This window comes from Hetaerina americana, unplaced genomic scaffold (assembly GCF_022747635.1).
Source record: "Hetaerina americana unplaced genomic scaffold, ioHetAmer1.1.p SCAF_7, whole genome shotgun sequence".
Taxonomy (NCBI): Eukaryota; Metazoa; Arthropoda; class Insecta; order Odonata; family Calopterygidae; genus Hetaerina; species Hetaerina americana.
In genome coordinates this window covers 13,524,665-13,538,707 of record NW_027287316.1, presented here as the reverse complement: position 1 = coordinate 13,538,707, position 14,043 = coordinate 13,524,665, and the positions used below count along the sequence as shown (strand labels likewise).

Below are 14,043 nucleotides of genomic sequence, written 5' to 3'. Positions count from 1 at the left end.
GGGCATTCCCATTTATTCTCACGCGAAGCCTCCAATGTAACTCCCATTCCCAGTCAATTATTTATAAGAAAATTGGAGCGCTTTCATGCTGTAATTCAAGCCTTTTGTCAACGTCCATGGGCATTTTAGCTGATCATGGAGCAATCAGCCATTCGTGATAGAATTTAGTACGCCATTTAATGGAGTAAAGATGAACCACACGAGTGAGAGCCACTTCGGAAAAAATCGAAACGCGCGCTACAAGTGAACAAAAAAATATTCCCTTAAATCCTTGGAATCGCCTCGGCATGACGTAAAATAAATCTTTGGTTTGACTATTTCAAGGACTCGGATAAGATTCTTGCCAAGTGTTATCGATGTATCACCACTGCCTGTTATCAATTTGTACACATGTGCTTAGCGATTGGCTTGCGTATAACACCAGGTGAGTGGTGCCTAGTCCTCAAATGATTCACTCGTTGCCTTCTTCTTGAATTCCACGCCACTACCCGGATAATGGCCAGAAGGTAAACAGCGATTTGCGCACTTATTATTCGCCAATGGATGAAATGCGCCACTAAGTGGAGAAGCATTATTTGAGTGAACCTAGAGTTTCGTAGGCGACTTGAGGGATAGAGTTTAGATGACCTTGACATTTCATTCGAGCGAGCACCTGTTGGTTCGATAAGGTTTAACCAACTCACTCATAAGTTTGTTGCACTTTTAAAATAAATATATATTTTCCACCCCATTTCCTTCGCTGAAATAAACGAATTTATCGCCGAAATAAGATTCTCAGATCTTGACATTTTCCTGTATTTTTAGCATCAAGCTAATATTTTATTTTATACGTAAAAATCCGCGTTAGTTTTGTTGGAAATGATCGGTGGCAATAAAAATCTAATTATTTTGGTTTAGGTTTGGCATATATATGTATGTCAATCGACCGTATTTACACTTCTCTCCATGGAATGCCATGCAAGAATGATCAAGACTGCATTCGAAATATTGTATACCTAGTATACATATTAAAGGTTTTCGAATTTTAAAAAATATCTCTCTTTTAGGAATAACTCACATCTTTCATTGATGAGACGAACCCCTTAATTTCTTCACAAGGTAGAAAACGCTTTTAAATTTCAATAGAGATTAAGTTTAACTAAGGTGTACTTTTAAAACGGCCTTTGCTCGCAATTTGTACTGAAGGCTTTCACAGTCCCTGAAAGTTTTGACTGGGATATCTCACTCATAAATTCTTTCTCAAAAACTTTTTCATCAACGAGGGTCGTCCGCGTCGGTCGGTGTTCTGTTTTACTTGATAGTCATTTAGCTAACGATCCCGCAATCCACGCCACACGCGTATTTCTTTTAGAACCAGGGTGCAGTCCCAAAACTCACCAGCCAATAACCCCCTGGCTGCCACAAACAGTGCGAAGAAGTTCTCCAATGAGTGGCAATGCTAAGAATACGGTATTCTGTCTAATGATTTGAGATTTTTTTGCAACGAAACCATACGCCAAAAGTATACGATATTCACAATTCCTGAGAAGTACGAGTCTCGTATATCAGAAATATAAATGAGGATTTGGTGTTAGATTGTGATGGAGTTTTTCAAGCAGCGGACGGAAGCACTCCAAATCCAGATACTTTTATTGAGCAAAGTATACGTACGAACTCTGCGCCGTGTAAATAATGAGGACTGTTCCTTTCCACTGTACCTATTCTGGTGCAAATTTCTTTACACCATAAGCTCTCGTGACCGGCAAACCTTACACACAATATCTGGCAGTCTTGTGGTTTGTCGTGTGCAAATTAATGGTCATGCCATTACTCCGATTTAATTCCTGGTGCCTTTTATTGTTTCATGTAATTTTTTACTGCCTGTTTCGCCACTTCCTGTACCCAAGGCGTTTGACATTCCATCGGGGTGGCCGCTTGATGACAAGCACGAATATTTCTAAAAATAGTCCTTTTTCTTATCGTCTTGCATTCACCAAATTTTTTTACAAATATCTGTAAGCATTTTGCTCGATTATCAGTGTAATCCACGGTGAAAATGCTGGAAATGTAAGCATTCTTTTTCATGAAAATCCGTAGAACGTTATCGTATTTTTTAAGGAAACCCGGATTTCTGCGGTAATCACGACAGCTCTGAATGGATTTCAATGGAAACTCCTGATTAGATTTCCGGAAGTGAAGAAACTCTCATTTTCGAAGGAATAGCGGCCTTTTTCGTACATGGCAGTTTAATTTATAATGTAGTTGTGTATGAGAATGACATGCGCCCTTTACAATAGCAAGTATTCCACAGAGGCATAAAAAATACTAAGAATCTTGTTTTTATGTCTGTAATATCTTCTAAAAATCCCAAAAATGTCATTGTTAAGTGTAGTTTTCAAAGAAAAATTTCCTCACAATAGTTCATCAAGTTCATCCTGAGTATAAATCTTGAAATTATGAAGTGGTACTGTACTTTTAGCACCATTTCAATGGAAGATAATCACAATAACGAGGTCTACCCGGTAGAATCCACTGAAAATTTAAAAAAAAATTGAGTAATACTGGAAATATCGAATTTGAGTAACACTGAAAATTCGAATCCTCGAGTGTCAAAGAATAAAAAATGGTCAAAACTGACCAAATTTAATTAGGTATTTAATATTTTTAAACAAATGTACTCAATTAAATTGATTTAAATTAAACATAAATTAATTAAAATTATGAGAAATGGCAATAGAAGTGCAAATCAATCTCCACATAACAAACGTATTAGTATCGCAGTCTTTTTGTATCTATGCTTGTTTTATTCCTCGAAATATTCAATGCTTTTTTGGTTTTTCCCAAAGTTGGACAGCGTTATATTTTAGAAGTTAAAGAGAAGTTTAATCTTGGGTACTAATATATGTGATTATTATCGTAAGTAATGAACGAAAAGACTGTCTGCTGGAATACTGTCATTTGGAATGGTAGGTCAAAGATTGAAATGATTTGAAACGTCGTCTAATAAATGGCTCCTGTTACAGATAACAACGAATGATAGCACATACAGTATGGACTGTAGTTACACTATAATTAAACATTTTAGAGGAGAAATAAAATCCCTAAATAATTTCTAGGCGTCAGCTCTTGGTTTTATTCGGGAGAGTCCGCACAGCTGTGCGTGGCGGTAGGTAACCATTCGGGTTACCAACAGCAGTCCCTCCGACTCGCGGTTTTGCTCATGGGAGCGTTCCGCCTGCGTTATATGCAACGCTCTCGACTGTTATGCCTTGCCGTTCGCCATTGAGTTCTCGTGCGCGTTGACACTATCAATCTTGGACTTGCGGTCTAAAATACGTGCTGAAATTTATGAAATTATCTTTGGGGTAAAAAAATGAAAGATTCATCACCATCAATTGCGGCTATTATTCATCGAAAACGTCGCGATTAAAAAATCGTTAGGACTAAAACAATGGACTCTTCACTGTACGAAACGGGTGCACCCTCAGCATACATTCTCGTGGAATATAGTATTTATGGGCGTGGTTTGGATCCTCGCCATCGAGCGGCATCGCAAAATCGCTTACGGCATGAACGATGCATTCAGGTAAAACTGCCCGTGGCTAAACTTTCATCCAACTTCCTTCGCCTAACTGTTTACCGCTCGACTCAATGGAAGTCGTGCCGTGGGGTATATTACCTTGATATTCTTTCTCGGTAAAAAAAATCTATCGATCTACAGTGAGCCATATTAGAGTGGATTGACTCGTTCTCGAGTGATGTGGGATCAGAGATGACACGAATTTGTTTTCAAAACGTAGGCACCGAGGTTTTATTGTTCTTATCTCAGGTTTTCACTAATAGAGCTGATACATTCTCGCTAATAGGTGCTCATCTGAACCTTCCATGCTTAATGACGGCGGTGAGGTATATGATACACGTATTTCTAAGCGGTTTTCCCAAATTAGGGATTCGCCTCGGCCGTCCTTATAGGACGTCGTGGGCGTTTCGTTGTCGTGCGAGCTAAGCGCCTTCGGCTCACCCGACCGCCCACCCACTCACTGCGAGCCTCCCAGTGTGTTCCGGCGCGGCGGTGGGCGGACGGGCAGTCTACTCCCTTCCAAATGCGCCCCGCGGACGGTTGATTGATCACATTGCCCTTGAAACCAGCGCCGCTCTACGTCGTAAGTTTATTGCTATTTGTGCAAAAGCAACTTCTTCAACTCTGGGGAAATGATTTTGTGACATGGAAATTTGAAATGGGTTTTAATTTTAATGAATTTATGTATCATTAGAAAGTTTAGCTCAATTTTTTTCAAAAGTAGAGCAAATATTAGAAAATAATTTTTAACTGTTTATGAATTCAGTGACCGATAATTTTTGACGACACCTTGTTCGAAGTTTCCCAACTTGGAGAATGTGATATGGGTAATTCAATTAGCGGCAACAATTATTTGTGTATAATTTTATTTATTATTTATCAATTATTTTCCTGAAACAATAAGTCTCTATTCGTTTTCCCGTTCACCCGTGACCTCCCAACTCTTCTCCACCATCGTCTTGATCGCTGAATTTCATTTTAGACAATGACATCAGGGAAAACAGTCACATAATGCATTCACGCTCGCTCTGTTCTTTATTTCTCACGGCCTCCCGAGATTCTGACATCATACTCAACCAGCTCAAACCTTCTTCGGAGAAAGGGCTATGTGTGAGGGAGGAATTAGGGTCGGGGGACTCTGTTTAAAGGGGAGGTAGTGTACCGTTTTATGAGAATAATGATATTCGTCTCCACGGACTGAGATGGCATAGAACTCGCCCCGTTTGAAGAGATATCAAGCACGAATCGCGAATAAATAATTGCATGCAGTGCTTTCATATGCATGTCTTGTTCTATTTTGTTTGTCTTTGTGTCCCATCATTAAAAATCAATGAAGTGGTAATCATATGCCCGACAAAAAACTGTGTTGTTGTCATGGAAATTCTGAAAATTAAAGAAAGTCCTTTATAATAGATGTTTCAATATTTTCTTGAAATACTACGACACCAGTTTCTGGCGAGATCTCGTGTATGACAGAGGAAGTATTTTATGTACTGTTATAAATATCACTTGGATTTTTGTCGGAGATCTGATAATATTTCAGTTTGAATATCTTGCTTTTGCGCTCCAAAATTTGACAGAAAGATTCAAGTCTAACAGTACTGTTTGACCGATTTTAAACCCTGTTGAATTTCCTTCATAAACATGCCCACTTCACTGCAGAAATCAAAACTAATCTGTGTTGCCTTGAACTTATCAATTAACCCTCAAAGACACAAGGCTCACGATTTTCTGATCGGAGACAAGATCTTATCTGACATCGCCACCTCCATGACGCAATTTCATTAGTCTCCACTCCCGCGACCCATCAAGACTCGGAAACTCGGTGAGTTATTGAATATGATCGTTCATATTGCCCCAAGCAACGACCTCGGAGTCACTCTCTCTAAATCGATTAATTCTTCAAATTTAAACGACGCCGAAATCCCATCAGTCCATACGATACACTTAAATGTCATTCGTCTGGCGAGACCGCCTACATCCCACCCTCCCTTCGAGACTTATAAAATTGCCAGACAGAGATGCTATTTGTCTCCCCTGACCCAACCAGTCTGGTCAGGGTAATGTTCGGCAAATTCCAACGGTAAATTTGAAAAAATGGGAAGAGGTGGAGTTTGTTTTCTATCCTTCAAAATGAGTGAACCAGAATCTATAATGAGCACAAGGAAAGTAAGCTCAGTGAGATTTGAAATAGATTTGGATGATGTTTGACTTCCCACCCCAAGAACCCGGGTTCAAATCCCGTATTTGTTAAGGTCTCTCGATGGTATTCCAATCCCTATTTGGGGTTCTAAGTGGAGAGCACTTCGAGTTGGGCACGCCGTCCGTCGGATGGGACGTTAAATTTTGGACTCCTTGGGTACCATCGTTAAGAGTAGGCTAATGCCAACGCCGGGTTTCCCTCCATTCTTCTTCTCCCGTTCCCTGAAATTGTTGTCACTACCAAATAACCCAACAAACCCTTTTTGAGGAAATGACTTCGGCTGTCGGTCGCCTCCCCAAATAACGGCTACTACTACTTGGGTTCGATTTGGTGGGTAGAAAACGTCTAGTGTCTACGAACTCAACAAATCTTCGTTTAAAATTGGATGGAACATGTCCACTAATACAATTTAATCCTGCCTGCCATTTTATGCAGACTTGACGGAAAGTCCCACCAGGATTAATTGTAATTATTGTGAATTCTATGTGAACTGAAGCCACATTCAGGTATCTCGTCTCAGGTTGTGCAAATGAATTTCAGGACACAGCAGTGTTGACCTACCAACACCGCCTCTTTCCCCTCAACCCATCGTCCGTTGTGTCGTTCTTGATGGTTCCGGTTCCACCTCACCCCCTTCCGCCATTCCCCTGTAGACTTCCCCCTCCTAGTTCCATCGCCATAAGCACCCCCTTCTCGCACCGCCCACTTCCCTTCCCCCCCTCCCGCCCCTTCCTTCTTCAATCCTTTCGTCTTCCCCGCGCCCCTTATAAGAACGTGACCGCCTCTTCCCGATAATTACTCAATATCTCCCTAATGACGCGTTTGCGTGGAAAACGCAGTCTAATGAATGATTGAACTGTGTGGAAAAATTGCATTAGGTTCCGGTTCCGACATGGCGTCATTCCGGTCCTTAAAGTCTTTTACGTTTGAGCGTTCGCGTGTTCCAAGAAGAGCGACATGGTGCACACAGAGAGTGCTTTGACGACGAATGAAATGGCAGTAGACTACCGGGTCAGGATTTGTTTTGGATTAACCCTTAGACTACACATTTCAATGCTCTTAAGCCCTGACTAACACGACACAAACCATTCTTAAATCTCATGTTACATATTGCAATAGCTCGTCCTTTAGCCCTGAATGCCTTCTACCTCCAATGATTCCATTCGAAATGTTTATTCTTTTCCTCCACCACCTCGATTTCTCAGTATTCTCCCGTCTTTAATGTCTTCAACATCCCCTGCATCCACTTGTCCTACCTTCATCAAATTTCTCCAAATATCCGTCTTTCTTCACCCAACACTCCTAAAGTCTTAATCGCTTGTTTTACTTTCCGTCCATCTTATTTACTCTATTCCTTTCCACAATTAAATGTCGAGAGTCCCCAATATAAGCTTACCCTTCTTTAAGTTACCTTATGTTTCATAGCCATATAAAACTACCCTCCATATTAAAGTTTTCACTTGCCTTTCCTTCACATCTTTACTTGAGGCACATGTCATCAATTCCAGCCTCTTCGTAAAATCTTCTTTGCTTAATATAATTCTCTTTATGTTCTCACTACTTTTCCCACATTGCCCACCTCATAAATAGGCGAATTGTTCCACCTGGTCTAGTTTATGTTCCCCAACTTTAATTTTTATGTTTGCCTTCTTATTTCTCAAAAATCTTATCACTTTCGTTTTCATTTTGATGATGCCTTACTTTATACTAAATGCACACTCTCGGGAACGATTCTCGAGAAAATATTATATGTGTTTTAGTGAAACTATAGCCGTTTTATGAGAGGGCTCTACTCGCTGCCAAAGTTTCATTTATGGATTTATGACATATGGCGAGTGCGATGCGGGAGCCCAGTGGGTTGAACGTTTAACTACTAGCCCGAGGATTTCAGATTCAAAGTCGGGTGATTACTCTAGGCACCCTTGGTTTTAATCAGATCTGGATTTGTTCTCAACCAAATATAAATCAAAAATTGAAACCAAACAGCATGCAGGAAAATTAAACCTACCCCATCAAATACCCAATTAATGTGTTGATTTCAATAACAAAGTTGGCACCTCTCGGCAGATGTCTCAGTCGATGGAGTGACTCGAATCCCACCGGCAGGAATTGCATTCCCTTGAGTTGGGCATTCGGTGCAATGCAACCTAAATCATTGGAGCATCTTAAAAAAATTGAACAAAACTACCGCTAGTTAACGTTCCGATGATATTGATAACGATACAATCGTGTAATCGCATCATAAAATAGCCTGTTACGAAAGAATTTTCATGAAGTCATTAAGGAGGACGAAGTAATTAACCTCGTGAAATACAGAAATTCATGCATAATAGGACATTTAAAGTAACTAGATGACTTTTATTTATACGCCATGGTGAAATATTGTTTTAGAACAGGCGTTAGACATATCATTTAGTATTCTGGGAAGGTGTCAAAAGCGAGTATCGGGAAAAAATTTTCACGTACCTATGGACAATGTGTATTTATCATAAGATATAAATACTGAAAGCTCCCCAGTCTCCCGTTTTTTACCAGTGAGCGTAGATGACGACTGGTTGTGATCGAATAGATCTTACGTCTCTTATCATTCCTCAAATGATTTAGTAAGTGTTTACTGTATTAATCACGATGGTTCAAATGATCAAATTTGACCCCTCGACAGCGCTTACTTGAGCGTACCGAGGAGGACAGAATTTGTCCAGAAGTCCTTACGACGTAAAAAGGAACCGAATTAATCTTAAGCATCCGAACATTTCATTATTCCGAATAATTTGAACTGTCTTTATCATACCATAACGTCCAAAGGTAGTGAGTATTTCCGATGCTAGGTTTCGGTATTGGAATGCCTAATTGGATATCATTACTTTCCTAAAACAGTATTTCTCAAAGGCGCGTTGGTAAAAATCGTGCAACAATTTGAAAATGCTGTGATACTAAGGATGTATCATTTTCCACGGGGTTAATCTCCTCTTTCTAAGCAAATAAAGCTGTTCTTCACAAGAGGAACAATAAATATACGAGGGGGATGGAAGGCCTTCTGGTCCCCACGAACCTCCGTCGGAACACTCCCCCGCCCTTCTGCTCCTTGAAGACCCGCGTCGTCAGAGAGGAGTTAGCGGCGATAAGGGGGACTTGGATGATAATGAGGATTACGCTTTCGTTCGTTCGTTCGGCCGATAGCGGAAAGGAGTGGTCGCCGTGGTGGGTGGCCTTGGAGAGGCGTAAGCACTGGCTTCTTGGCAGCGATGATTCACGTTCTATAAACCGGCTTTGACAGGTTGGATGGAGTCCATCTCGAAAACCCACGGCCCGTGAAATCCACTTATTAAAGAGATAATACTACCAAATCACAGCGATCAACCCGAAGATTGTTTTGAAAACGGGGTAATGAGGAGTGGGAATTACTTACCCTTGAAGTCTATTTTTTTGCAGCAAATCACATAATCCAACTTAATATGGGGTATGTCATAGGGAATTGAGCCCGGGAACCTCCGTTTAAAAGATAAACGCTCTACGCACTAACCTATCACGCTTCCCCACAGTAGTGCTGGTTTTGAAAATTACTGTTGGGTGACTGTAATTGCTTCTCTTAGCCCATCGGCGGCCTTATTAAACACATTTATTGGTTATTTATTGTGGTAGGCGAAAGAAGAGGAGGAAGCTAGCATGTAACTTCTGACAACTTTCTATACCGAAGTGTAAGGGAATCTAAAAATTATCTTAATAACTTTCGATGCGGAGGCTGCGTTCAGATAACATGCGAAATTATTCTGACTTTAGCTACTTCACAAGACTTAAGCATGCGCTATTGCTGGGGTCAGATACTTGAGAGGTTCGGACAAAGACTCGCTGAAATATTTGGAGTTGCAAATAAAAATTAGGTGCCATTTTTGTGTCGGAAGTGAATGGATGACCGCAGCATTCATCTTCCAGGAATGGCGGATCGGCAAAAAAATTCCCGAGGTGCCAGAGATTGCTGTAGGGTTATCAAATTAGGGGCCATTAAAACGTACTTATTCCCTTGCAGCCCAGCGATTTGGCAGAGGTTCACTTCGGCCCACTCTTTGAAGAAGTACTGGTATATCATGGAATATACAAGTAATGTAGAAAGTATTATCACGATTAAGTAGTATGTGAATTCCATGAGCTATAGTCTTTCGGGCATTAAAGAAGCGTCAATATGTTAACGACTGCTGTGGATAGGACAATTTTATAGACATGATGAAACTGACCAGCTGAATAATGTTGTAGTTAAGCTGCATTTATTGGGTAAAAGAAAATTCCGACGCCGAAGAAAACGATGCATTTAGGACAGGGTCTTTGGAGTCGGATGGCGAATGCAACCACATGTATGAATGATTGGATTCGTGGTTCCCTGCGGTATTCTACTTCTATAAAATCTGGTCTGAAGTGAAATGCGAAATGCCCCATGTCTGCCGAAAGGATAAGGTTTTAGCTTTTCACGACCTCATTTCTTATTATTGTATCCTTCTCACATGACTAATCAACAATTCAGTGTGTGGCCCTCATTATTAATGCTTCCAAGTGAACACTACAGATAGAAATCTGAGATATTCTTCTTTTTGCAATCGGGAGAAGAGAAGGAGATGAAAGCAAGATCTGTGTGTTACAAATGTATTGACCGTGATATGATATTAACCGTGTTTTATTATCGCCGCGATGAGAACAGCTGCTTATGTGTTCGATAGCTAGTACTTCTTGTTTTATAATCGGTGGACCAATTTGTAGATATGCGTTGAAAGATTGGAGCATTAATGATTTCATCTCCGGTGTCAGATGTAAACTCGTGTGCTCTTTGTACCCACCTTCATTTGAGTGTTATTCTCACCCTATCTCTTCCAGACTGCAGAGACCCTCAACCTAGTTTCTCTGATAACCTAGAATGCTTCGTCCTCATAAATTTTTCGGGATTCTTGTAAATATTCTATACAATTCATCTGATGCCCCAAATATCACGTCCTCCATGGATACCGAAGACTTACAGCATGTTCTGATTGGTGTAAATAAATAGTTCCATCCCAAAACTCTTTCATCACGTTGATAAATGACCAATGGTTTAACTGGATTCATTTTTTTTTTAATTATAAGAGTCAGAGGTGGATCTTACATGTCTCATGTTTACGGGTAATTTAGTGTGATCTAACGAGTGAATAAAGCACACTATCTCGCTTTCGAAGATCATGGTGACCAGAGCAGACGAAAACGTAATGCATTATTTCTTATGCGTTATGTCGATAAGCAGTTATGCTAGTAATTTAATGAACCGAAATTCTGAGAGTATAGCAATTTATGGAGGCACTCGCTGTGAAAATAAATCATTCGCCTTCCCCTGGACTCTCACCAGCAATATCCAACCAGATTTTTCGCTTTGAATCCACGAGATTCGCATAAGCACAAGTGCGTGGCTGCTATGAAATGAAGTGACCATGACTGCATTTCTCTAAGACCAATTCAGCGTATCATTATTGGGATTCCAGTTAGTCGAGGGAGTTTATCCTCGAAAAATATTACGCATTATCGTGAAAACGTAACCCTTTTACGCAAGACATAAACACATGTTTCCTTAAAGCTTCTTCTTTCCTCACATGCTCGTAATTCCTACGTCCTTCAATTCCGCGAGAATGCCCATTTTCTTCTTCCCTTTTCACCATTATCCATTCTATCATCTCTTAATATCCCATCGCCTAGCAACATTTCCTCCATCCGCTGTTCCTACTTTCCTAATTTCATTCGATAGCTTTTCTCTCCCGTACTACGCCTACTTAACGCTCGAGTGTATCTCCCTGTCCTGATTACATCCATCCTTCACATCCGCAAGTCTCGAAATTCTCCAGGTCCTCTTTCCTCAAAGAACGGAACGCTATTCCTCATTTCCAAGTCTTTCAATTTAATGAAAGACGTGAACGTAAAGAGTCCCATAATCAATTCTCGTCAACCCAAAAATACTTCTTTGACGATGCAGCTTTTTCCTTAAAGTTTTTACTGCTCTGTCCATTTTCACTTTCATTTCACTCCTTCATGCCTGCTTCCCAATCGTCACCCCGACGACACCTATCAAAGGCCGAGCGACTCGCTCCCGCCGCTCGGACCCCAAAGCGAGCCCTTGGGGTGACGCAACTTTACTTCCTCTTTCAAGAAAAACTATCACTACTGCCATCGGAAGATCATTTATGCCTAACTCGCAGACACGTGTCAATTGAATTTTGCAAAGGTTTTGGCTCTTGTAGAACCTTACTTCTCTCTCAATTATGAGGGTAAATAAACTTTTCAATTCCACAATGAAGATTTCATATTTCACGACCATGGTTTCGATGGTGATGCGCAGCATCGAAACCATGGTCTTGAAATATTAAATCTTTATTTTGGAAATGTAAAGTTTCTTTTTTACCCAATAATGAAGGAATTCCACAAATTTAAACCTAAAACTAATGTTTCTCTCTCAATCTTACTTTCTCACTTTGGGTAGCCTTCATCCATCATCAGATTTACCTCGATGTTATTCATGACATGGATATCGCCTGTGGAGTTGTGCGGCCTTCTGTGTTTATTCCACGAGGGCCTAAAATATCCTCTCACGGAGGCTACTGATTATTTCTTTTTGGTGACCCTCTTCCTTCTCGATGAATATTTCCCGTGCATTTGTAATTATCTGCATTGGTGGTTCTCTTACATTGCTAGGTAGTTTTGTTTTATTTTTTCAATTTGCCACATTGAGTGCCTTTGAGTCTCTAAAACCCTCATCATTCTCGTATTTTTCTGTCTCCCCATTCTTCACAAAGAAAAATCATTAGTAGCGAGGAGGTAGATACGGAGTGATAAAATAGGAACCCGAAGTTAAGTGCACACGTCAACATTGGGTTTGAATTATCCCGGCTGAACCCGGATCCCTCGTTCCTCCTGAGGCGTGCACTCATGACTATAATCCGGCGACTTCCTTTGCGGTCAGCCTCAATGTTCAACCGTAAATCATGCGGCTGCCACAGTGCACATCTTTCCATCGACGCGAACTTGAAGAAACTATTGGCAAGTGGGATTGTAGCCACTGCCATACAATGTGCCCATAAAGAGAGAAGCCATCTATAACACAGGAAAACCGCACCCACCTAAATCCTATCACAAGGGACTTACGCACGCCCCACACACTGCTCTCGCGTTCTCGCTCCCAACTCGTCTTTAATTTAGGTTCACATGTAAGCCACCTCTATGGTGTGTGGCTGGGGGTGATTAAACCCCGGGCTACTTTTGAACCAAATTACTCTTCCCCCTAAGCGCGGTCGGGCAGCGTTATTCTGATCCGTTATCGTCCGTGAGGTAAATGGCATCTTAAATCTATTTGTTCTTCACTTCATCTCTCTAATTTAATTGACATGTTCTCTCCTACCGTGGTACTGTGGGGTTAATAATACATTTTCAACATCATCGCTAAAGAGACATCCTTCAAATTAATGCAAGAGATTTAATCTGTAATTTAGCCTTCGCTTCGTGAGTGATTCCCAACCTAGCTCCTCTAATAATTTTGTTTCGCCAGTAAGTTGATCAAAACAACGTTTTACAAATCTAGCTCCTGTGCGCTGCATGCGATCCAAATTGGCATAAATTCATACTTTATGAGGATTCCATATTCTACCAGCAGCATATTATAAATGAGGCCTAACGTGTGAAATATGAAATTTCTATTTAATCTTTTCATTACATTTCCTCAATACTCTTCTTATGAATCCTAATTTTTTGTTAGCTTGCCCATATATTCCCCGAATGTTTCACCCAGGAGAGGTTGTAGGTGAGGGTAGCGCCTAAGTATTTAATCGACTTTCGATTTCGGTATTCCTGATGCAATTGGCGTTTGGGAGGCTATTGCTCTTTTTCCAAAAATTCATCACTACGCTCATTTTTAAGCTTAATTCTCATTGCCAAGTGTCACACTAGGATTGTATAGCCATTAGGTAATCTGTTAATGCTAAATTATCCTCACGATTATGGATATCTCTGTAAACCACTGCATCGCCGGTAAGTTAGCTTATATTACTATTAACCACGGAGCTAATGCCGTTAACGTAAAAAGGGAATAAAAAAGGGTCGATAACACTTCCCTGGTACTTTCAACTTCAGGAGTTGACTTTCAACTTATGGTAGCTTGATCATGAGACATCTCGATAGTCAGGAGTTATTGATAAAAAATCGGCGCCATTTCCGAAAGGGGAAATCCTGCGAAACAAAACACCTTTTTTGTTTCGCAACGCGATAATATGATACATGAGTT

At 40.6% G+C, this 14,043-nt stretch overlaps 1 protein-coding gene across 1 annotated transcript in view; it reads left to right on the top strand.

Annotated features, from left to right (window-relative positions):
- Window positions 1-14,043, top strand: part of LOC139696817 (uncharacterized) — an 81,873-nt gene that overhangs the window by 36,181 nt on the left and 31,649 nt on the right. The window lies entirely within an intron of this gene.